The sequence below is a fragment of the Nelumbo lutea genome, chromosome 2 (genome assembly GCF_056320005.1).
Source record: "Nelumbo lutea isolate HS-2025 chromosome 2, American lotus-T2T, whole genome shotgun sequence".
Lineage (NCBI taxonomy): Eukaryota > Viridiplantae > Streptophyta > Magnoliopsida > Proteales > Nelumbonaceae > Nelumbo > Nelumbo lutea.
The window spans coordinates 37,033,917-37,059,043 of record NC_142685.1 but is presented as its reverse complement, the minus strand read 5'-3'; the positions used below and the strand labels follow the sequence as shown (position 1 = coordinate 37,059,043).

At 37.1% G+C, this 25,127-nt stretch overlaps 1 non-coding gene across 1 annotated transcript; it reads right to left on the bottom strand.

Moving 5' to 3' along the window:
- Positions 1–214: 214 nt before the first annotated feature.
- Positions 215–286, bottom strand: TRNAG-UCC (transfer RNA glycine (anticodon UCC)). Its single transcript has one exon. It is a non-coding gene; the product is annotated as a tRNA-Gly (tRNA).
- Between the last annotated feature and the right edge of the window lie 24,841 nt (positions 287–25,127).

The following is a 25,127-nucleotide window of genomic DNA, read 5'->3' as shown; positions in this document are numbered from 1 at the left end:
GGGGAGCTTAGCAAAAAGGCACAGAAAAACTTGTAATTTTTTTCTTCCGGGTGTCTGCCCTGCCTCTCCTTGAGCAAACTCCCCACAAGTTATTCCTTGTTGCAACCTCCGTCCCAACTTGTTCCTTGTTGATGCTTTTGTAGGATTGTCCACCTTTCATATGTTAATGGCCGGAACTAGGGAGAGTTAATTGTTGGACTACAATTCGATTAAATGGGTTTGCCGGGAGTCGAACCCGGGTCTATTGCTTGGAAGGCAATTATCCTAACTGTTGGACTACAAACGCACCTTGTCCCATAAGGCAATGAATTTGAAGAGTTAATTAGTTAATTTCTGACGTCAGCTTTGGCCTAATAGCTCCACCAAGGGAAGGGTATGCATTAATTGCTGCCTCCGTCCTACTGAATTTCTTGAATGCTATAATTATTATTGGGTTATTGGAACGTGGCACAGCTATTTGAACTTTGAAGCACAAAGAAAGCCAAACCGTGCTAAATCAAGATGATTATACTAGAAAACTCTCAGAGATCTAATTTATATTTTTTGATTAATTTTATATTTCTATTAATACTAATTAATAATTTAATTTAAGTAAAAAATAACATACTAGTGGCTGAACTCAGGTTGATGCATGATATCTATATGTATTTATATGTTGATTGTAATGTGATGAATCAATTTTTGGTGATGTATTAATTTTTTATGCTAAGCATTTCGTTGTTCGGTCTGTTTCCAAATGGTCGATGACTTAGAGGCCGAAGTAGGGAATTTTGTTGGGTGAGGACCTGGATGTCGAGCTGACCAGGCTGAGTTGGGAGTGGACTAGGTGCTGAGCTGACTACAGGGCCAAGCTGACTACAGGGCCAAACTGATTGGTGGCGAGCTAGATTGATTGTTGAGTTTCGTAGTTCTTTAGAGACTTGCAAGGAATCAATGTCAGAGGACCCGGGGTGGCTAACCTGGCGATGTCACTCCGATGCTTAAGTCAGTACTGTCATAATAGAATGTGAGCTAAAAATCATAAAGTATGAGAACTAGAATATACTTACTTGCCCCCCCCCCATGTCATTGGGGTTGGTGCCTTTATATAGGCATTGTTTGGCGTGGGCTTCGTAAACCGCGTCCGAGATTTTCGAGAGGTCGTCTAAGTGGTCCAAGATTCCCGGAGGCAACCGCCATGCATGTTGACCATCCTCCAGAACGTTCGGTACATGGGCCAACTTCCAAGGATCGTGTGAGTGTTGGAATATGCATGCCAAATTTGTCGGCGAGGGAAGTTGCTCCTTGCGTCGAGGTTACTTTGGCCAATGACGAGGTGTTGCAGGTCGGCCCTGGATGAGGTGCTTCTAGCCGACCTGAATTATGGTCGAGCTCACTAGGTCAGCATAAAGGTAGGTGGCTAGGTCGGCGCCAATGCCAAGTCGTCATATCGGCGCCAGTGCCAGGTCACCAGATCGACGCCTATGCCAAGTCGCCAGGACGACGCCTGTGTCAGGTCGCCAGCTGGGACGCCATCATCTTGGCTAAGACAAGTTTTTGCCTAAGTGGTTTCGGGTGTCACCTAGTTGTTCCGAGATACCATGTGTCACAATGTCATCGGAGGGCCAAATCCACCCTCATCAATTGCCCCCCACTCCCGAACTGAAAGTAACTTGGCGAAGGGAGTAGATTGCTCCTTTTGGCCTAGAATGACTAATTCGATGAGCTCATAAGTGTCGATCCAATTTGCTTCTCAGGTCAGAAGAGTCCAAGTGTTTGCAGCTTTGTGCAGGGCCTCACCATCTTTATTTTTGGGGCACGAGAGCGAATTCATCTACTCGAGGAGAGGTGCAGCAGATACCCCGATGACATCTACCTTATTAGGGATGTGACCATTAAGAGGTTCTACGATCCGGCTAAGTACCTCAAGAGTGAAGCTCATTATGCCGTCCTTACCCACCTCAAGGTCGTCGAGTAGACCCAATCCAGGGAGGATGATGCAGCACGAAACTCCCAAAGTACGTTGTGACACGAAGGCTAAGCTACTATAAGAAAGGCCTTGATTACAATGAGACCCTAGGGAATGATGCATGGGGATTGGGGAGCAAGGAATCAATTGCGGTGCAATGAAATCACAAGGCCGCGATGCGCGATGAGAACTAGGTGCAAGCGCGATATATGCAGTAGGTAGGCGATGGGCAATGGACCAAGACTCGTCATATGAAGCTTAAAAATTGCATTGGCATGCATGCGATTACATGATGCATGCCCAAGCTGCAAAGTGCACAACTCTCTCATCACACATAAGGCAATCACCAAGGCTCCTGATTTCTTGAATCATTGTATTCATTACAAAGGGTTTGTTATTGAGAAGTCAATGAATTTCGCCTCGTCGGGCTTCAAATTAAGAAAAATAAAATTTGTCTTTTCACTTTATCAAAAGCTAGCATGTCCCAAATGAGAATCATCAATTGAAGATGTGATCTGTTTTCAGTTGAAGAAACTTCATTTTATACATTTGGTGTTTTGATTAGAAAATGAAGGGTGATTTGGCGTGACATAGCGAGAAGAGGACACGTGGACATGATCTGACTAAGGGATGATAGCTCAGCTTGGCAAGCCTAGCTCACAACGCTTGAGCTCAGGTATTTGGTCACCTCGGCGTCGGGTCACCTCAGCATAGAGTTATCTCGACATTCAATTCAGTCCAGAACTAAAGAACCGAAGTATCAGCTCGGGGATAACAGCCCGAACCGCCATGTAATGACTTCGGAAGTTTCGCTAGTATATTCTAAACCTCACGGGATCACACCGCGTAACAGTAGGCATTATCATCTCCCCACCCAGATCAGGCGGAAACGATAGACTTTATTGATTGATATGTTACTCCCCGATTAAAGTGGAAACGAATCTCATCCCCTTAGGCCGAAAATCCCGAAACTGTTCCATGAAATCCGTGGGAGCTCAGCTATATAAGAGCAACAACCCCTTCAAGGCCCAGGTACACGTGATCACTCTACTCTCTAGTTTTCAAGCTCTCAGATTCTCAAAGCATTCAGCTCGCACCACAGTACATTAACTTAAGTATCGGAGCGACGTCACCGGGTTAGCCACTCCGGGTTCTTTGATCTACTATCTTGCAGATTCATCTAACTCGCTGCTCAATTGAAAGCCAGATCACCCTCCAACTGGAAATAGCCAAATCACGCTGCATCAAAAACAAAGTTGTTGGTTGGAAGGAAAAATGAACTCTTCTTTCAAGTGTTCTTTCTAGCATCCCAGCTTATCTACTTTTAGGTTTCTTGGTAATTCATGTGTTATCATGTGAATAGAAAAGTTCTTTGATAGTTTTTGTAGTTGGAAGTGATGTGGAAGGCATATCATAATTCATAATTAAATATCATTGGGTTTCTTGGAGATATGTTTGTAAGCCTATTGATAGAGAGCTGAATATATATCAAGTGTGTGATCGATACAAGGTGTAATTTGATTTTTGATTCTTTGGATTGTATAGATCCCAAAATCTTTATAAATTTTATGGATGATGGGATTTTTTTCCTTTGGTATTCCTTTCTTGAGGATAATGATCAATAAGCTCTTACTTGTAAATAGGTTTTTCTTGCATTCCTTTATTAATAAAATTTACAGTATCTGCCCCATGGGAAGAGTAAATTTTGGGGTTAGAAAACAGAGTAATTTGTGAAATTAATTATTATGAAACAATTCATGGTTTTAAGCTTTGTAAAAGACAATTCCTTTCAATGAATTGTATTAATCACAAGAGGTAGGGTTGTGTTCAAGCTTGATTGGCATTGAACCTACCTCTAGGACTGTTGCCATAGATTCTTGCACAATTTGTGGGAGGCTCCAATTGTCTTCAAGAAGTATGTTATATGATTTGATTCGACCCAACAATTGTATCATTAATGCCTTCCCCATATCTACTTGACCTCCAAATTTTTTGTTCGAACAAAAAGATAAAATCCTAACAATTTAACCTAATTGCATAACAAGAACCATACGATTACTCAAACACCTCCCTATACCCTATCAACTAATGAGTTCTGTCTAAAAACACAATCAATTATATATTATTCCTTGGGATTTTATTTTTATTTTTTTGCATTGCATTGCATATCTGAACTAGGCACAAATTATGCACTTGGTGCAGTTTTCCCATACCAAAAACTGATGCAAAATTTGCACCACCTTCTTCTTATCTCAATTCTCTCACATCTAAAGTGGGGATCACCTTTTCTTACTTCCTACCTCATTCCCCAATAAATTACGTGCCTCTTAACTCCCTTCTCTTTCATATAATATGGGAATTAATACATCATGTTACTTGTTTTACTTATCACAAACAAATTAATTGAAGTCAACTCTAAAGTCAAAGTAAATAAAAAATGGCATTCAGTATATTTGCATTCTTATGCATTTAACCAGTGCAAATAAAATTCGAACTGCAAACAAATTGAAATTGAGCCTTGTATTCTCTTATGCTTGCCCACTAGCAGTCAAATTAGTACTGAAACTAATCACTATCGCTGCCACCTACAAGTGAATTTCCAGCCTCAAGGAATTCAAATCCGATAAGGCCAGAAGTAATCTACACCACATTCCTAGACAACCTGTCTAGCCAAACGTGAACCAAATTCCCAGAAATGTAAATGAATCTCACCACTTTATGAATTCAAATTCACTCATCAAGTCCATGTTTGGTTCACTGTTTTGGACTTCATTCTTTTAATTCTTACTCCTTTTAAGCAAGAATATAGGCAAGAATGAATAAGGTTAGGGTGTTTGGTTACAAAATTCTTGTCATGAGCCACAATTTTTTTAGAATAAAAAATCAGTCTCATAGCACAAAAATTGAGTAGCCTATAGCATAAAAAATAATCATGTCCTATCTTGCTCAGTTTCATTCTTTGAGGAAACACTACCTACAAAACTGTTTTCATATATGCTTACATTTGTGAAAGCACTTTTACAAAAAAAAATTTTTTATGAAAGTACTTTTATGAAAATACTTTTACACAAAAGCACTTTACAAAAATATTTATATAAAAACAAAATTTATGAAAAGCATTTTTGCGATACTTTTACATGAAAGCACTTTTATAAAAGTACTTTTATAAAATAACTTTTACAAATCATCTATACCAACTAGTAAACATTGGCTGTTGAAGACCTAGGCTGGCAGTTTATGAATACCAACACAATTTTTTTCTTTTTTTTTTTTTGAGGAATGAAAATGAACAACATAGGACACTTGTCAGTCTAAAAAGAATTAATTTTTAGGAAAAAAGTATTTGATTCATCACAATATTTTCTTATTCTGCCTACTTTTACCTATTTTTGTCCATTTTAGAATTACATCTTGGGTAGGAATGAAAATTGAACCAAACATGGCCCAAGTTTCCAAAATTCTGATGAAATTAGTGGAATCAAAAGGACTAGGGTGATGTTGGGTTCATGATTCTGAAAAGGGGCAATATTTGTTTTAAATCACACAATGTAAAAGATGCTGTTCTATTCATGAAAAGACACTATATATATAATTGTCATGTTTTGCTTACATCAATGGATCAATGTTTCCTAGTCGAGAAAACCCATAATTAAAATGTTGTATTGAAAAACAAATTAAAGGCCATTTTGTTGGCTCTTAGAACAATGAATTGTAGGCTTCAAAGCAAAAATCAGCAATAGCATAAAAATAGCATACAATGGTTGTGTTTCATAACAGTAGCAATGTATTGTTAGACTGAGTCTATGTGAGCTAGCTAAATGGGGATAACACCATTTTGTTTTGCTTCTCACAAGCAAATAAGATAATGTCAGATCTAAAGCAAAACTAAATCAGAATTTGCATTTGACATATTTAGATTTTCATCCATTTACACCAGAACTAATGAAATTTGCACTGCAAACAAATTGGAGAGCTTATGTTGCTTTCCCACTAGCAGTCAAATTAGTACTGAAACTGGTCACTATCACTGTCTCTAAATGCTTTACTTTTTGTTTACGCAAGAAAAAGTGCTTTGCTTTCTCTAAGGTTTTTATGTCTCAGCAATCATTCTTCTAGCAAAACCAATTAATCACCACACAATCTTGTAAAGCAGTACCAGCAAAACGACCATCTGATTACATGAGTGTCTAGCTAGACAAGGCAATTTATTGTTTGTGGACTCTACTAACTGTCTTTCCTGCTAAGGATTCAGACATTTTTTCCATGGAGGCTGGTAGTTGAAAGTTTTCAGTTTAAAAATGGGCCCAATACTGATCAGAGAAGGGCCCATATCCCCACCAACAAAATGCCTATATACGAAGACTTCATTTGGCCACGTTGTTAGGATAACACACAACCTGAAATGAATTTCCACCCTGAAGGTGAAGTACATCTTATATAAGTTAATAAATTTAACCATACAATAAATTTAAAGACCTCGCCTAATAATTTAAGCTTTTAAATTGAACAGTTTATTGAGATAATATCGGAACCTATTTGATCAAAGTAGAGTGTAGTGTTGAATCCCCGTCCTCTCATTATATGTAATTAAAAGTTATAGTAGAATCTAAAATTAATTGAATAAAGAGAATTAGTTCAGTTCCCAAAGTTCCTTTCCATCCAAGCACAGTTTCCGCCGATTCTCTTGATATTGCTTGCATCCACATTGAGGGAATATGATGTTTGAGTTCCTCCAATTAAACACAAACACACCGACAAAGGAAATAAAAAATGGATTCCATGATGTTTTGAATTTTATTTTCATCGTTGGCTTGATCATTTTGAGTTTAATTAGTTGTATTTAGTAGTGCCATTTAATATCTGATTGCTATCTGAATTCAATTTGAATCTAATATAAATCCAATAATAAGATCAAATAGAGATTTCAGTGTGAATTGAGTTCAGTGGTAAACCCACACTGACTCGACCCTATTGGGTTGGCCATAATCTGATGTTGGGTTCAGGTCTGGACTAAGGTGAACCCATGTTAAACCCCACCAATTAACATTGAAGTATTTGAAATGCTTATATATATTGGCTTGGTTGAGCATGGGTGCACTATATGTGAGAATAGGGATGGTAATTTTATGGGAATTTTTAGGTGTTTGACCCATCTTGGCTCTAATAGAACCCATTTATCAAAACCTTACAGGGTTGGGGATTTTAGATTAAAATCTTATAGGGTTTGGGTTTTGACTTTAGGGTATGTGATGCCCGATACCCAGGATGCATAAATATGAACCTATTATATTATATATCATGAACAAATTTATAAGTTTTAAGTATTAAGGTAATTATTCTATTATTAATATTTTATTTGTATAAATTTTATGGGATTAAAATCATCATTTGGTGTAAATTTGGATTTGATAAATTGTTTATTTCATTTAGTTATAAAATGCTAATTTTAAATATTATTTCTTTTAATTTTTAATTTTTATTTTGAATTGTTAATCATATATATGTATGGATTGTTTTGATGAATACAAATGATAACAAAACCTATTTATTTCAATAAATAGCACAAAAAGGTAAGATGGCTTAGTGGCTTAAAGTAGTGCTAAGAGATTTGGCGTTATCATTAATTGACCCAGGTTTAAGTCATGCTATAAGCATTAATATACTTTTTTAGTAGAAAAGTTGGGTCAAGGGATTTAACGGGTGGACTAGTTTGAGAGATCGAGAGGAAAAGTTAGACGAGTTTGGAATCAGGGATACATAGGCGGGTTCCGGAATGGGTAGGGCAATTTGCATGGGTACCCTACCTATTGCCATTCCTATGTGAGACAAACTAGCTAGAAAGGACTAGCTGATTAGCTGAAATTAATAATTTTTTTTATGGGTTGTTTGACCAATTATTTTTTCTACAAAATCAATGAACCACTAATATTCATTTATGACTGGTGTGGAGCAGAATCCTTAGTTCCATAGCCCCTCTTTATCTAGTTAGATCTTGTTGGGTTTGGGCAAAAATTATTTTGGTTGCATTTGGAATTGGTGTAAATTAAGAATGATGTAAAAGTTTTTGATGGTTCGACTTTATCAGCATTTGGAAGGAGTGTGTAATCATGATTGACATAAAACTCCATTCCGGTTCAATTTTGCATGCATTTGGATAGAATGGAGTTTTACATCGTGAACCAGTGTAAAGCCTCGTCAAATGTAAAATTTTACATCGATTATTGATGCTATTAAATACTATATCAATAAAATCGATGTAAAATTTTACATCAATCACATCACACTTTTCAAAAGTGCAACTGTCACTTCTTCATGGTTCAGTGTAAAATGTCATCTGTATACTTTTACACCGATGACGTTTTACACGAATTCCAAACGCTGCCTTTGTGTTTGATTCCATTTCACATTCCTAAATCCAACTCCTTATAAATCCGGATCACCTACTCATAAAATGTCTTCCAACACCCTCCCAACGTTACTTGACACTACACGTAGATGTTAGATCATTAGGTTGTTAGAATGTATTTTATTGGCAGGATCCAACTCGGTAGTTTTTAACTTTGTATTCCAATCTCTGCATTCAATTTCCAAGGCGGCTTGTCTAAGAAAACCGTGACACAGCATATCTGAACCACCAGATGTCACGGGCCAACCCTGACCTAAGTCCATGTGCCTAAGGGTCTAATTAGATACGCGTGAATCTCAACTAGATATGGCCCCTTGGCTTGGCAGCCAGCCTAGCTAGAGGCCTGGACGAGGTCAATAGGAGAGTCTAGCTCGAGGCTGACCGCTTGGGCGGCCGGCCAGTCACAGCCTACCTCTGCTGCTCGTCCCGTGTTGTTGCTGTTGTTGTTGTGTCTTAAGGTTTCATCAATTCAAACCAGCGTAACTTTTGGAAGTTTAAGTAGTATTGGACTTTCTTCCATCCTTTTGCATTTAATTAGTGTTGTAAACCAAACGCCCCTCTTTCTGTATTTGCTTATTTATTGGATTTTGTTGTTAAGAGATGTGAGCTAGGTGAAACAAGGGAATAGAGATGGTTAAGATGTTGTAACGTGAACTGTCTACTTTTTAGCTTCTTTTTCCTAACGATCAATGGTTTTTGCCTTGACTAATGTGCGTTGCTTATTTCAAGTCTTTCTGTATGCAAAAGTTTCTGGTCGGTCGGTGGAGTCATTTTTCCGCTACAAAAGAGTCTCTCGCACCTTGACTTCACGTCCAAACCTCCAATAAAAGGAGGTAAGCCGTCATGATAGAACTCTCCAGAAATAAAGAGAATTTATCAAAAGCACTTAAACAAAATTTTAGAAAAAGAAAAAAATATATTGAGCTCAAAAATGAAAGAATTTGTGGTTTATATGTGAAGACGAGAACATTAAGGGTCCGTTTGATACGCAGTCGGAATTGGAATGAAAATCTTTGGATTTGGAATCGGAATGTTTTATTTTTCTAATTTGTTTAATTCAGACAGGAATGGGAATGAGAATTAGAATCAGTAGTAATGGGATTTCATTCCTAAGGGAGGAGCAGGGAATGACCATTCATTCAAATGGGTGAATGCCATTCTAGTATGAATAGGAATGGGATTCCAATTCCTTCCAACTAAACAGTTGAGATTGGAATAGCCCATTTGGATTCCGATTCCAGACCTCTATTCCTAGAAACCAAAAGGGGCTTAAGTTTTTTCACACAATAATGATTAAAAGAAATAGGAATCAAATGCTTGGGGTGAGGAGTTCTCACAATGAATGGATTACTAAACTAAATCAAGTAAAAGAGATTTTTACTTAGACTTTCAAACATCGACTGCAAAGTGAAGGTATATGGAAGCAAAAGATGAGTTCTTAGAATCCTCCAACTAGGGTTGTTCATGGGTCAGGTTGGGTCGATTTGATAGTTTTTTTTTTTTTAACCAATCCGACCCGGTCGGGTTACTTAAAGAGTAAACCAAAACCGACCTAGTCAGTTTAGGTCGGTTTGGGTTGATTTGGCTGCTAAAAAAATCTCTCTCAATTTGGTTGAATGATTCAACCACAACTTGCATAACTTAACCTACCAATGCACCACACATAATAAAGCATAAACCAACCAATGCACCACCCTACACCTCTAGTGTAGGAAGGACTAGGACTCCTATTTCCCTATTTGGTGTAAAGGAGAGAACCTCTCTTTTACTCTTTCCAAAAGTGTAAGAAACCAACTAGCCAAGTCTCCAATGTGTCCACTCTCCATTTTTCCATGACTCCTATCATAGCATCAAATGAGAAATTTTCCAAGTTTGGCAAGTCTAAAGGTATATGGATTTTGCTTGCAATGCTTGCCAATCCCAAAATGATTTTTAAAATTGACTAAAATTGTGTCTTCCCCTCCTCCCCCATAGCCATATTCAAACTTTCCTATTTGATGTAAAATTTACTACTCAAAAAAAGAAAATAATCCTAAAGACTAGAAAGAAGAAACTAGAAAATTAATGTTAAAAATAAGTAACTAGGATAAAGATAACCTAGTTAGGGATTACCTAGTAACTACTAACTAGTTAACTTGGTTCGGTTCAGTTCGGTTTCGGTTTTCACATAAGAAAGCCGAAATCAAATTTGATAATTCGGTTTACCCCTCTTCACAACTTGAAACCGTCTGGTGGTGAAGAAAAACTAGTCAAATTGGGTTGGATTGGGCCAGGTTGGTCGGTTTGGTCGGTTTGGCATTGTTTGTGAACAGCCCTACCTCCAACCTCAAGTATCTTATGAATCTCTAAATTCCATAAATGAGTTAAAATCCCTAGCGATGCCCTCGATATAATAAAGAATATGTGATTGCTGTTATAAGAGCCTTCTTTCACTTTGGTAAGATGATTAGAGATCTTAATAAAACCTTTTTGCTTTTGTCTCAAAATGCAAAAATACGGAACACCTGGATCAATTTAGACCAAATAGCTTATGTAATGTCATTTACAAAATAAAAGCAAAATCTTGGTAAATCGAGTAAAACCCATCCTCACAAAGCTTATCTCTCTTTACAATATCAAATTACTGATAATGTCCTGATAGCACATAAAATCAATCATTCAACGAAAAGGTAAAAAGTAAAATGTAGTAGTATAGCTCTTCAGATTGATATGAAAAAAGCTTATGATAAGATGGAATGGGACTATTTGCTAACAACTCTCACAAACATGGGATTTCATAAGCAACTTATAGGATGGGTAATGGAATGCATGACAACAATAAGCTACAAAGTGTTAATAAATAGTTCTCCAGGCCAAGTAGAGGGATAAGATAGGAAGACCCTCTCTCCCCAAACCTTTTTTGTCTTGTGTAGTAAAGCTCTAACAAGACATGTGGAAAAGTTATCTATGGGAACTAAAGTAAATCCAGGATTTAAAACATCTAAAGTTATTTATGGGAAAAAAGTGTTAATAGATGGCTCTCCATCTTTGTAGATTATTGTTGTCACCATGACAAGTTATCTATGGGAACTATCTTGGATGGTGACCTCGTCCTTAGGAAAGTCATGGTGTCCGAATCCAATGTTGGAAACCTCGATTCTAATTGGTAAGGCTCCTACAGAATCAAGCAGGTCATCGGCCTTAGCACCTCTTGACTAGAACACTTGGGTGGAAGATCGGTTCCTCATACTTGGAACTCCGAGAACCTCTGGATTACTACCAGTGACATGTAATCCTTGCACAAAGAGCTTACCAATGAAAAGTGCAAAGCTCCCCTCACCTCGGCTTCAACTTTAGTGTAAATGTTCCTACTACGCTTAGCTAGTAGGACCCCTCGACCGTGCGACTAGCCATAGCACATGACCTTCACCAAGGTCATATGCTTGGATTGGACAATGGCCAAGGAACACGACTCTTGGCGAGTCGTACGCCTACTTGCCTTATTTGCCAAGGCAGAGAACCTCAGGGACCTTGGCCATGGTATCAACCAACAACTTCGGCCCACTACTTACTAAACAAATACACTAAAAAATAGATAATTTATTTTTCCAAGGTAGGAAACACTCGTGATCTTGGCCAGGCACGTCCCCATGGCCTCAACTGCACAAAGGCTTACAATCCAAACCCCCAGGAAAGTTAAGCCAGTCAACCTAAGGCATTCTCCTCCCTTCCCTTCTCAATAAGGAAAGGGGCCCCAAGCCCTCAACGGCATAGCTCCTTGGCCTAGCCACTTTAACGGGGATAGAGAACGAGCCACGAGATCTAAGGCACTCGCCTCCCTTTCCCTTATCGCTAAGAAAAGGGGCTCCGAGCCCTCGACACTGTAGCATGGCCTCAGCTTGGCTACCTCAAGTTAGTTTCCTAAGCGAATAACTAAGTAATGAACAACTACTTGCTACTTCTGACCTCTTGAATGAGGGGGCATCGCACCCTAGCACACCAAAAAAGAAAATTACAAAGAAAAAGAACAAAAAGCATAAGTTACATAAAAAAATATATTTCATTGATGTATTCTTTTAAGCTTTACAAAATTTGGCCTCGAATGGGGAGGCTGAGCCACTTTACAAAATGTGACAAAGTAAAAGGAAGTTGAGGAAGGACCAGCAAAAGGAGACCTCGTGACCCTTTAACCTTCAATGTTCTTGCTCTCCTTAGCCACTTCGGTCTGTGCAGACTGGCCATCGCCGGCCTAGCCCTTGAAAGGCTACACCCCCTTGGCTGGTTGGGACCCCTTGGCCACCGGATCAGGCAAAAGCCCCAACTGACTAATGTCAAATTCAAGCACCAAGGCCAACACCTAGGCCTCGCTGTCCCTGATGCTCTCTAGGTACAAAGTAGTACCAAAAGCCACCAGCTCTTTCTAGAAGTTTGGAGTGCTCTTCCATTCCTCCATAGCCGCCTCTGCCCTCCTCTCATCCGATGCCAGCCTCTCCTCGACAGACCGCAGTTCCACCTCAGCTGCTCACAACTTCTCCTCCAGCTCCTTTTTCTTCCCCTCTGCCTCATTGAGGGAAGCCCGGGCAGTCCTTTGTTGCTCCCTTTCGGCCACTAGGACTTTGTAGTGTAGGCGCTCCTCTCGCAAAGAATAGGTCACCTCCTCTTGGCCACTCTCGGCCTCAGCAACACAAAGCTCTAGTAGCTCCCTCTTCTCTTCCGAGGTCCTCAGCTACTCCAAGAGGACCTCGACCTTGTCACACATGCCAGCAGTTATAGAAGATGCCTGCAAGGAATATATAATCGTCAAGCTAAGGATGGAAAGAAAATAAAGATTTTTCTAAGTACCAAAGGAAAAATCACATACGTCGACCAAACGATCCAACAGGGTGTCCTAGACACCTTGTACACTGACTTGGGTCCAGTAGTGCCGATCTGCAGACGGGAGCACCCCAGTTAGCAAGGATCAGCTGACCCCTGGAGTGCTCAAGGAATCACCTTCTCAGACATTCCACTAAGGGCGGAAGATTCAACGCGTCGCCAGTGGCATATCATCATGAAGCTCGACAGACGTGTGGGTCCCCAAATGGCGATAATCCCCAGTTGCACCTTTGGTCGGGTGCCCCTACAACGTACATGGGCCTCCTTCACCACCCTCGACTGGGCAATCCTTTAAAGCCAATGTCTTACCCCTCAGAGGCTAGAGGGGATCAACAGGCCTCTTTATGGTAGGCTCTCTTCGCTGGTCGACCTCTACAGGCCCCTTTCCCTTCCCAGCCTTGGCAGGCCCTTTCCTATTGTCAGCTCTGACTCCAACAGACACCTTCGACTGAGGGTCCTTCTCAGCAAGCGCTCTTCCCTCTCGATGGCCCCTCGTTAGGATTCTTCTTCAAGGACTTGACAGCCTACAACAACATCTCTTTGGTGTTCCCTACATCTCTACAAAATCATGAGCATGTTGGTATGTGGTATAAATGATGAAAGCCGATGAGTAAAGCCGACAACGGGAGCTCCACTACCAAGGCGAGTGGGGTTGAGGCCAACCCACACCAAAGCTTCCTTTGACACCAAGAGCTCAGCTCAGATAATCCCGATTAACTGAATGTGGTTCATCACCTTGGCCTCCCCATCCTTGTCCAAGACATTATCCTCTTGGCCACGAGGTCCATCTCCCCCTATTCCGACGTGAATGGCCAACCCTTTGAACAAGACACAAAGAAATACTTCTTCTTCCAATTGTGGACAAACGATGGGTTATCCACCACCCTTCCATGATGGGCCTAGAAGTAGTAGAAAACCTCCCCAGAAGGGTGCCTCCTTAGAACGAACATGCACCAGGATATCTTTTTAGACACATAGACACCTCGGAGCCAAGCCATCACCTTTACAAAAATGAGCATCCTCACGGCAATGGGGCAAGTTGACTGAGAGAGATGTTGTAACACCTCAACAGCTCGGAGACGAGGGGAGGGATGGGGAACCTAAGGCCAAAGTGGAAATAGTGCTCATGCACACACACCTCGCCCTCATCTGGTCGCCACAGCCGATCACCGGTATAGGGGACTCTAAGCCTATATCCCCTCGGAATGTTGTACATCTTAGCAAGATCCCTCACTTGCTCTATGCTAAGTATGCTATCCATGTCGGAGCGTGGATAGCGCATTATTTCTATACCTTGGGCCGCAGCCTCGTCTACAAACTCGGGGCTCAGCTCCTTGCCTTCACCGCACTCCACCACCTCGAGCGAAGCCAAGGCATCAGCCGTGATGTCACCCCTTGGCCTTGTAAACCCAACACTTTCACTGGGAGAGTCATTGCCCTACCGGCTACTCTTGGCGCCTCTAGGAGCAGTCCTCTCCCTCAGTACTCAGATCTCGGGCCTCTAAGGCAAGCCCTCAGACTCATCATGGAAGTGGTGGGACAAGGCAAGCTTATGCCCGACATGTCAGGGAGATCATGGCATTCAGGACTGGAATCAGAGTAAGACATGGCTAAGGATATAGTCTTTACCTAGTGGATGAGGTCTCTGAAGGTTAAGGGATTGGCTAAGATGATGGTTGAGGTCTCTGAAGGTTAAGGGATTGGCTAAGATGATGGTTGAGGTCTCTGAAAGTTCAAGATGAAGAAGGCAAATGGTGACAACTACCTTGACCAATGCCCTACTGAAAGAAAAATGAATGGTTCAGATTCACTTAGATCTAGTGGCCGTGGAGCAGCAGACTTGACAGCCCAATCTGAGGTGTGACACGTGTCAGTGACCTCAGGATACAAAATGACACTGAGCAAGTCAGCCGGTTTGACCATTGATCCTGAGCCAGAAGCAACTCAACCTGGGCGACCCGACACCCATCTTGCATACAGTCATGACCCATCAACGCTGAGACCCGTCGCATGTACGACCATGACCTAACGTCTGTCCCACACATGGTCACAACTAACCGATACTGAGATGCATCCCATGTATAGTCATTACTAGTTGACACCAACACCCGTCTCGCACATGGCTATAGTAAATCGATTTGTCACCCGTCCCATGCACAACAACAATCAGCCGACACCAATGCCTATCCAACACAAGGGTCCACTACAACGACTGTGAAGCACATGGCTGAAGGGCACAATCACCTTGTACCCGTACATGGCACGGTACCTAGCCTTCGACCCTCCATGACACTCCTAAGAGGCAGAGTGACAGCAAAGCAACTACCACTGAGACAACTAAGGGGAGCCCTCAAATGCCTCGGTTGACGCCTCCACCCTTTTGAGCTACTGCACTCTCTGACGAATCCGAGGTCTTTGTTCAACATGCCATCCTATGCCTCCTAGTGATGATATTGCACTCTCTTCAGTCGAAGCCGAGGTGTCCACTCTACTAGCAGCCTCGGTTGACGCATGTGGTAGGGCCAGGATGGTGCCACATGGCATCAACCGGATTAAATCCTAGCCATCCTCTACTAACAGCCTCAACCAACTCCCAGGTGAGCTCAAGTATAAATAGGTGTGCCACTCCCTATGTAATCTATCTCAACTTTTTCTACTCTCAAGCTTTCTAGCACTCAGATGACCTCATTTGAGCTCCTCTTCTCAGGCCTCGTCCGACCCCTTACTGTGCACCTGACTAATTTAACCATTGGAGTCATCGCCCCTAAGATAACACCCAGGGCCTCTAACATGCTCTTTGATCTTCAGGTTGGACTCTGAAGCCCTTCGACATACTAGCCCTCAGCTAAGAAAGTAAAATTACCTTATTGCCCTCATCCCATCCTTGGCAGGAACAATAAGTAACCTAAAATAAATTTAGAATGTATTTGGTTTGGCACATAATTAGGGAAATTTGGAAATTTCCCAAATACTTATTTTATTTTTTATCCTAAAGATAGAGTACAATATATGATAAAGAAAACATGAAAATGGCTTCTCAAAATCAAGTGGGGTTGACAATACCTCTCTTTGAGTAGGTGTAAATTTTTATTCATGTAAAGACATATTGTCTACATGTTGTAAATGCTAGTGGGTCTTGCATGCATCCTTGCGACCTAACCCCACTAACCTGCTAATCAGGTCTAGCCCCATAAACGCCAAAGCTGAAATAATGGCTTCACCATAAAAGTTAAATCACAATACTTCAATGATGTTGTATAAAGTCAATAATCTTTGTAAGTATATGGTTGTATAAATTTTTCAATAAAGATTTAGGATATGTTTGGTTTGAAAGAAAAGATAGGGAAAGAAAAGGAAATATAGAAAAATCTATATAAGTTTTGTAAAGGTTTTCTTACCTTTACCTTCCTTTCTCTACTTTTTCCTTCAAACCAAGCATAACCTTAAAGAAAATACAATAAAAAGAAAATTCAAGACCTACATGTCTCTTCATCCATTTAATATACCTTTCTTTTTTCACTTGCAACATGCATGGCGCGTGTGCCTTTTGACTAGTGTAACTAGATCTCAATTGTAATTAGGAAAATAAAATTTAAGCTCTACCAAACCGACCACCAAAATTATTCTTCTTATCTCCTATCACTTTCAGAATGTAGTCTTATAGTGGTGTCAGGTCCTTATCTACTACTTAGAGAAGATGCCTGTGGACAACTGTGTTAAAGAAAACTGAAATTAAACCACCAAATGTACTGCCAAAGTCAATGGATTAGTACTGAGGAGGCAATGTGACACATTTATGTTGCCATGGCTGAAGCCATGGTTTGGTACTCAGGAGGCAATGCAGACATTTGGGCTGTTTTTTGTTTTGATAGAACATATGAGAGAAACGTAAAATTGAGGGGAAGTTCTTAAAGAATTAAAAAAATAAAAACAATATTAATTAGAACTTTCCCTCCTGACTCTTATTTTCTTTCAAACCAAACATAGCTTTAGGTTGAATTTATATAATATATATTTCTAGGTATCTTTTCATATAGAGACAACAATGAATTGATGAGAAGGTTGTGCATTTTCTTTTCTTTTTTGTTTTTGTGCATTTGGTGGTAGCTATATATATAGTGATTGATGTTGAATGAAAAGTGGTGATGCTGGTGCAGCCACTGTTCTATTTACCCATTTTGGGCCAATTCTTTTCCTTCTTTTTTTTTTTTTTTTTTGGGTGAATGAACCAAGGTGTTAGTTTGCAACTGGAAGTAACAGTGGAAGTGTTGGGCAAATTATCTTGAAGAAGCAAAATGTGAGGGTCGTTTGAAAACAGCTGAAACGACTTAACTAAAAAGCTTATTAGTTTGCCCATTAGTGAATAAGTTTTTAAGGAGGTTGTAGGCTACCTCCTTGTTGATTGCAGAAATTGAATGTTGTATAGATAATTACAGCCTTGAATATTTTATTATTTAATAAATTTATCAACTAGAAAACAAAGCAATAAGTCTTTCATTTCAACAAATTTGATCGTTATCAAACGACCCTAATTAATGCTGGTTCTGTCTTGTAGGCAAGAAGTAGATTGGGTAATGCTAGTTGAGCTGCTATATTGAGTAAGAAGGTGATATGGGCACCCGGCCTTTGGCTGGATGATGGCAATTTCTACCCTATCCGGTGGGTACCTGGCCTTTGGCTGGATGGTAGCAATTTCTACCCTACCCAGTGGGGAGGGGTCAGGTTTTAGGATTCTACAACCCATACGAATACGGGTACGGTACGGTATTAGGCTAAACCTGATCCTCCCCAACCCACATATTGTTAGAAATCATATAAATGTTATTATGTGTTGAATTTAATAATATTTCAAATTTTATGTCAAGGATAATTGATAGTTTATATGTTTTCTATATGTCTTAATCAAATAATTAAAAATTTTATTGTTTATTTATGTTATTTTACTTATTTAATACTTATATATGACAAGAAATAATAGAAAATTAGATGTGGGTTCTAAACCCAACCTGCCCCTTCCCTTGGATGTGGAGAGGGTAGGACTGGGGAGGTTTTTGTATTTTCATGTGCAGGGAGGGTTTGAATTCTCAAAATCCAATCCACTACAGGTTGGGAGGTTTAGGGAAATGAATAGGGTTTAGAATTCATAAAACCGTCCCTGAACCTGCCCCATTGCCATCCCTAGATGTAATGGGTGCCAGCATGCATGACTTTTCTCTAAGTCAACTATTTCCTACTTTTCTTTTCCCCACTTAATTTTCTGCAAACCATACACACACAACCTTCTTTCAGACATGCATTTTCACCCTTGATCTCTTGCTCTTCAGTGTGGTTTGGGAACTAATGGTATGGGTCTTAACTACGATATTATATGTGACAAAAGTTAGTACATTCAAACTATATAACTGAATATTTTTCCTTCCAAATTTGAACGATTTATAGAGACTAAAATGCTTGTGAGAAACCGAATATTCTTAGACTAAAATGCTTCCAAATTGAACTATATAACTGAATATTCTTAGAGATCAAAAAGTTGAAAATGACCAATGATATTGATTGTTTATGTAGGGGATCTCTTAGGTTGAATCCATTTTTTAGTAGGGCTGGAAATGATATCCAATTGTTTTACGAATTCAAATTTGAATTTCATCCATTCAGGGTGAATAAAATTCAATCTATTTATAATTGGATCAAATATGAATCCGCCCCTATCTGCTCTATTATAATTCAATTTGATTCAACTTCAATATATATGTTCATATATGTCTGAAGTTTATAGTATATCTATTTCGTAAAGTTGGTTTGAATGTTTTTTATTAAATTTTCAAAGGTTCAAATTTCATATAAGTAATTTTTAATTAATTTTGTTCATAAAATATAATATCAAAATCATTTTTAGTTCATTTTATTAATATTGTATAATATTTTGATCACTTTTATATATTATTCAATATCTGATTGCAATCCAAATTCAATTCAAATCCAACATAAATATGATGGATAAGATCCAATTCAACTTTGACTATAAATGAATCAAATTGGATCTACTTATATCTGATCCAATTCAATCCATTTGCAGACCTATACCAACATCACAATGCAAAAGGGAAAAAACAATAACTAAAATGTGTGACCCGAAATAAGTTTAATCCATCTTGGCCTACCTCCAAGTTAATTAGGGGTGCAAGTTGGGTAGTTATTTGAAAATTGGGTAAAATCCCTTAAACCTCCCATCAGTTTTCTGGAAAGGTCTTAAACCTCCCCTCAACTTTGGCTTGACCTTAAACTTCTCCTGACCTTTGGGGATAAAAAGATTTATACGAGTCCGGGTCTCCTGTCCATGAGAACTCTGCCCATGTTTATTGCAGCCACACATAGAGAACATCTCATCCTCTGCATAGTATTATGCAGGGGAGACGTTCCCATTTCACGGAGGATAGTGTGTTGTTGGTAGACGTGCGCAAAGTTCTCATGGGCAGGAGATCCAAACTTGACTTATGCACCTCCTTTATTACTAAGCATATTATAATGCCAATTATGCCCAAATGTTTGATAACTGAAATGCTTTTAACTTCTAATAAAAAACCCTTGCATCTTTAATAACCAAAAAGAAATAAATAACCTTAAACCTGTCTTTACCCCAAAACGGGTTTATTTATGCCATAAAAATGAAATATTAAAGCATATTTACTTGTATTAAGAGTTTAAGAGTAAAGTTGGAATTAAGAAAAATCAATTAACTTAATAAGAGGAATTAGTATGAGTCCAGTAGACATAAAATGTCTCTGTCAACCTTAAAACTCAGGGAGATTTAAGGGCAGGTAAAAGTTGAGGAGAGGTTTAAGGCATTTTTATATAATCCAGGGGAATTTTATGGGATTTACCCTTGAAAATTTTACATAGCTTGGGTTTCCAAAAGGGTCCATTTAAATTTTAACAAACTCTCAACCATACCCTGCCCAAGTTACACTCTCCAAGATTTTCCTATTACCAAAAGAAATCAATTTTAAAGAGTAAATGGGCTTATGATGATGATTGATGCATGTGCATGAATCAAAACAAATGTCTTTGGATAGTGCTTCAAATAAATGCAATTTTGAGCGTGAATTTTTTTTGCCTCCCATCAGAAAAATAACACCTAAAGATGTGGCAATATTTCTAACAGAACCCCTTGTTAAAAATAATTTGATTGTAGCATTTAAAGTGTTTGCCTCTTTTTCTACCAAAAGCAAACAATAAAATATTGTTTTGCTTCTCTTATTTAAAAATTATATTGCAATTACGATGACATCATAACCCATTGAAATATTCTGATCATTCACTTTTCAATATTCAATGTGAGACGGGAAAAAAAATCATAAAATATTTTTCTTCCAACACCTCCCAGCACAAAACCCTAGGTGTTGCATTGTGTTGCTGTTTAGGTTATGTTTGGTTTGAAGGAAAAGGTAGGGAAAGGAAGAGAAAGGAAGGTATAGGTTTTTTTACCTTTCCCTATTTTTCTTTCAAACCAAACATAATCTTAAGGAAAAGCAATTCCCATTTTTTTTGTTCAACCAAAGATGGAAAATGAAGTCATGGGGGGATGGTCCTTCCGATACATGCTTTTATTGAGGCATCAGTAACTAGGATTGTCAATGGACCAGCGGATATTGGTCCAACCTGACCCGGTCACATATGAGTCTCTTACAAATGGACTTGGCCCAATCCAATCAATAAATACTTTGGATTATTAAATTTGGACTGATCCTATTCAATGCCTTATTTGACTGTCCAACCTGTTCAAATTAGTTTTAGTTCAGATTGGGTCCAATAAAAACCTAGTCCTTTGACACCCCTATCTTTATCTTCTGTTAATGGACCGGATATTGATTCAATCGGACCCAATTCAACATAAATCCATTACAGATGGACGAGGTCAAATCCTATTCAATAAATACAATGGACCATTAAGTCTGGACTGGTCCAATTCAACATGTGTTATTGGATCGTCCAATCCATACAAATTGATTTTGATTTTGATGAATTCCAATCCAAACTCGATCCCATTGACACCCCTATGAATAAGAGCATGATGAGCTATTGCATGAGCACAAATTAAACATTACACTATGAGTGATCTTTAAGAACTTTATCAGTTGAAATCCCCTCTACAGTTTAAACAAGTACAAAAGAAAAAAAAAATGAAAAACAATCTCAAAATCTAAATGTCCCTTCATTTTCTTACCTTTTAGTTTTAGTTGCATCATTCATGGCCTGTCCCCCCCCCCCCTTTTTTTTCTTTTTGAGAAAAATGCCGGCCTGAGGAGTCTCTATCTATCTCTGTCTTGAGTCTCTTGACCCCAATTGTTCTTTAGACAGACCATAAAATCTAAATTCTACCAAACCGACCACCAAAATTATTCTTCTTATTACCTATCACTTTCAGAATGTAGTCTTATAGTGGTTGTGAGGTCCTTATCTACAGCTTAGAGATGTCTGTGGACAATTCTGCCGAAAATTCTGGAACCACCAAATGTGCAGACAAAGTCATGGATTAGTACTGAGGAGGCGATGTGGTACATTCTGTGTTTGGTTTTATAGAACTTTCCCTCAACTTTGATAGAATGTACCTTCTGTGCATAGGCATCTGGGTACAACATTTGATTGATAGCAGCCAAATATATAGTGGTTGATTTTCATCAAAGACAATGTGAATGAAAGGTAGTGAGGCTGGTGCAACCACTATTCTATACCCATTTTGGGCCAGTTCAACAGGTGCAACCACTATTCGTAGCAGGATAAACAGGTGCAGCTGGCTCTTTGTAAGCTATACAAAGGTAGGGAATATAGTGAGAATTGAAAGTGTAGTTTTTGAACTAGAAGTGATAGTGGAAGTGTTACCCAAATTATCTTGCATAAGCAAAACTATAAGGTTGATTCTGCCTCACATGCAAGAAGTAGATTGGGTAATGCTGGTTGAGTTGCTAGTGGTGGTGTTATGGGCCATATGGCTGAAGAAAGATGATATTGATGCCAGCATGAAATGTGGATGGATTGTGGATGTAATGGATGCCAGCATGACATGAATTTTCCCCAAGTCAACCAAACAACAAAAAGAGAAAGTGGTTCCCCTTCCCTTCTCTTTAACTTCTTTTATTTTTCTCCATTTCATTTTCTGCAAATCATACACAACCCTTCTTTCAGATATGCCTTTTCAGTTTTCACCCTTGTTCTCTTGCTCTTCAATATTGGTTTGTGTCCAACCCCCCACTCCCCAAGATTCTCCTATAACAAAAATTGTAAGAATCAATTTTAGATAGTTGGTAAAATGAGCTTCTTCTGATGTGATGATTGATTCATGAGTATTAATTTGTGCATGAATTAGAAACATAACAGTTTTTGGTTGATGCTTGGCATATATATAATTTTTGTCATAAGAAAGCAATACCATAAAGGATGTGGCAATATTTCTCTTGTTTGAAAGTTATGCTGTCGATTAGGATGTCATCACAAAGTGTTCTGATCACTTTTCTGTATGCAATACGTTATATTACATTAGTAGCGGGGATCTGTGCGATGCATAGGATTTATTAAATAAAAGCTAAATAATAGAAAGGGTCATTTATTAAAATATTCTTTATAGTTTTATGGGTTTACTAAAATCTATCCTATAGTTAAAATTTTACTAAAACACCACTTATAATTTGCAAAGAAATTAATCAATTTTCTATTAGATGATGGTGGAAAATAACAGTGTTTACCCTAATGTTCATTTAAATAAATTTAATCAAAAGAAAATCAAAATAAAAATACTACTTTTTCCCTTTATAAGACACGGGCAACCACTCTATTGGTTATATTTGGTTAATTTTGTTTTTTGTATGAAAAAAAAGTCTTAAGGGTATTTTGGAATAAAAAGTCATGGGCCTAATGACAAAACAAACACTCCTTAATGAAAGGTTGGTTAAATAAATAAGCTGTAAAATATATGGGATGTTTTAATAAAATGAAAACTATAAGGTTGGTTTAAGTAAATATGTAAAACTATAAGTTGTGTTCTAATAAATGACCCTAATAGAATCACATGAGAGTATACAATTGTTTTATATTTTCAACTTTTTAAATAATTAATAATTATTCATATTTTATATACAACTTTTAATAATTTTTTTATAATACAAAATCTCAATAAATAATTTTAGTTAGTTTATTCATTAAACTAATGAAACCGACCAACGTGATCAACTCGACCCAAGTTGGTCGGTTTTCTGGTATTTTAGGTGGCTTTGATTAAAAAATTTCCCAATTTGACCAAATTGGATCAATTTCACTTTGGTCATTTGTAAACCAACCAATTGAATTTTATGTTTAATATCATAAATCTAATTTTTAAATTTACTTTTTAATAATTGCACTATAATTTTTAAAATTAAATTAAATTTTTAAGTTTAAATCTTTTGAACTAACTAACCAAACAAAAAAATCGACCCAAACCGATACAACTTGAATGGGTCAGTTTTCACCAAAGGTCAGTCAGTTTTATTTGACCAACTCCCCAGCCTAACCAGATCAATTTGGTGGGCTAAATAGCCTATGACCAAACTGAACCAACTCATGAACACTCATAATTTCAACTAAATTAATACTCTCATTTTTTATAAGTAACAATAGTTTAATCTCCAATAATTATTGAAATTTTATAACAAAAATACACAATTATTAAAAACATATTGATAATAAAAAAATACAAGAATTACAAAAATACAATAATAACTAAAAATATATTCACTTAGTCAAAAAATACTATAATCTCAAATAATAGTTTAATCTCTAATAAGTAATAATCAATAAGTAAAAACAAAAATATAATAAGTACAATAAATTAAATATAAAAAATTTACTAATAGTAGTTTTATCTCCAATAATTATTGTAAATTTTTTATTAAAAAACAAAACAAAATAAATTTATACATAATCATTGAAAATACATTTATCACAAAATAATAAAAAATTATTGAAATACAATAAATATTAATTTTAGTATATATAATTATATAATAAATACAGATTAAGAGTTTAAAATTATTATTAATATATATTAATTTTTGAAAGTTATTTTCTTGAATTATTACTTGATATAAGTGAAATTAGTTATTTACAATATTATGTAAAAATATTAAATTATTATTAATTTCAATATTATGGTATAAATACTTTTGTACTTTTCATAATTTTTCTAAATTTATATAACTATTTAAAATCTAGTTCTGTTAAATATTTTGTTATTTAAAATACCTAGTTATTTAAATACTTAAACAATATGTAAAATATTTAAATTTTAAAATATTTGTTATTTATGGAATTTAATTATCCATAAAATCATAATTTATACTATTATTACCCAATTTCATTATTAATTTTTCAATATATTAAATTATTATTAATTTCAATCTTTTGTTATAATTATTTTTCTGCTTTAAAGAAATTTTTAAAATTTATTACATAATTTTGTCATATTAACTATTTAAAATCTAGTTATTTAAATAATATATAAAATATTTAATTTTTTTATTTAAGTTTTATTTATTTAAAGCTATTACATATTATTAAATGTTTGATAAACATTTAAATCGATGGCATGGAAAAACCTAATTTAAATTGTTAGTACATAATTTTTTGATATATTTTATAAGAATATAAAATTATTTATTAGAAAATTTCGTTATTTTAACTATTTAAAATATAGTTATGATAAATATTTAGTTATCTAAATAATCTATAAAATATTTAATTTTTTATTTGAATTTTATTTATTTAATGCTATTACATTTTATTAAATATTTGAAAAGCATTTAAATTGATAATCCAGAAGAACATCACTTAAATTCTTAATACATAATTTCATGATATATTTTGTAAAAATATAAAATTATTTTTTAT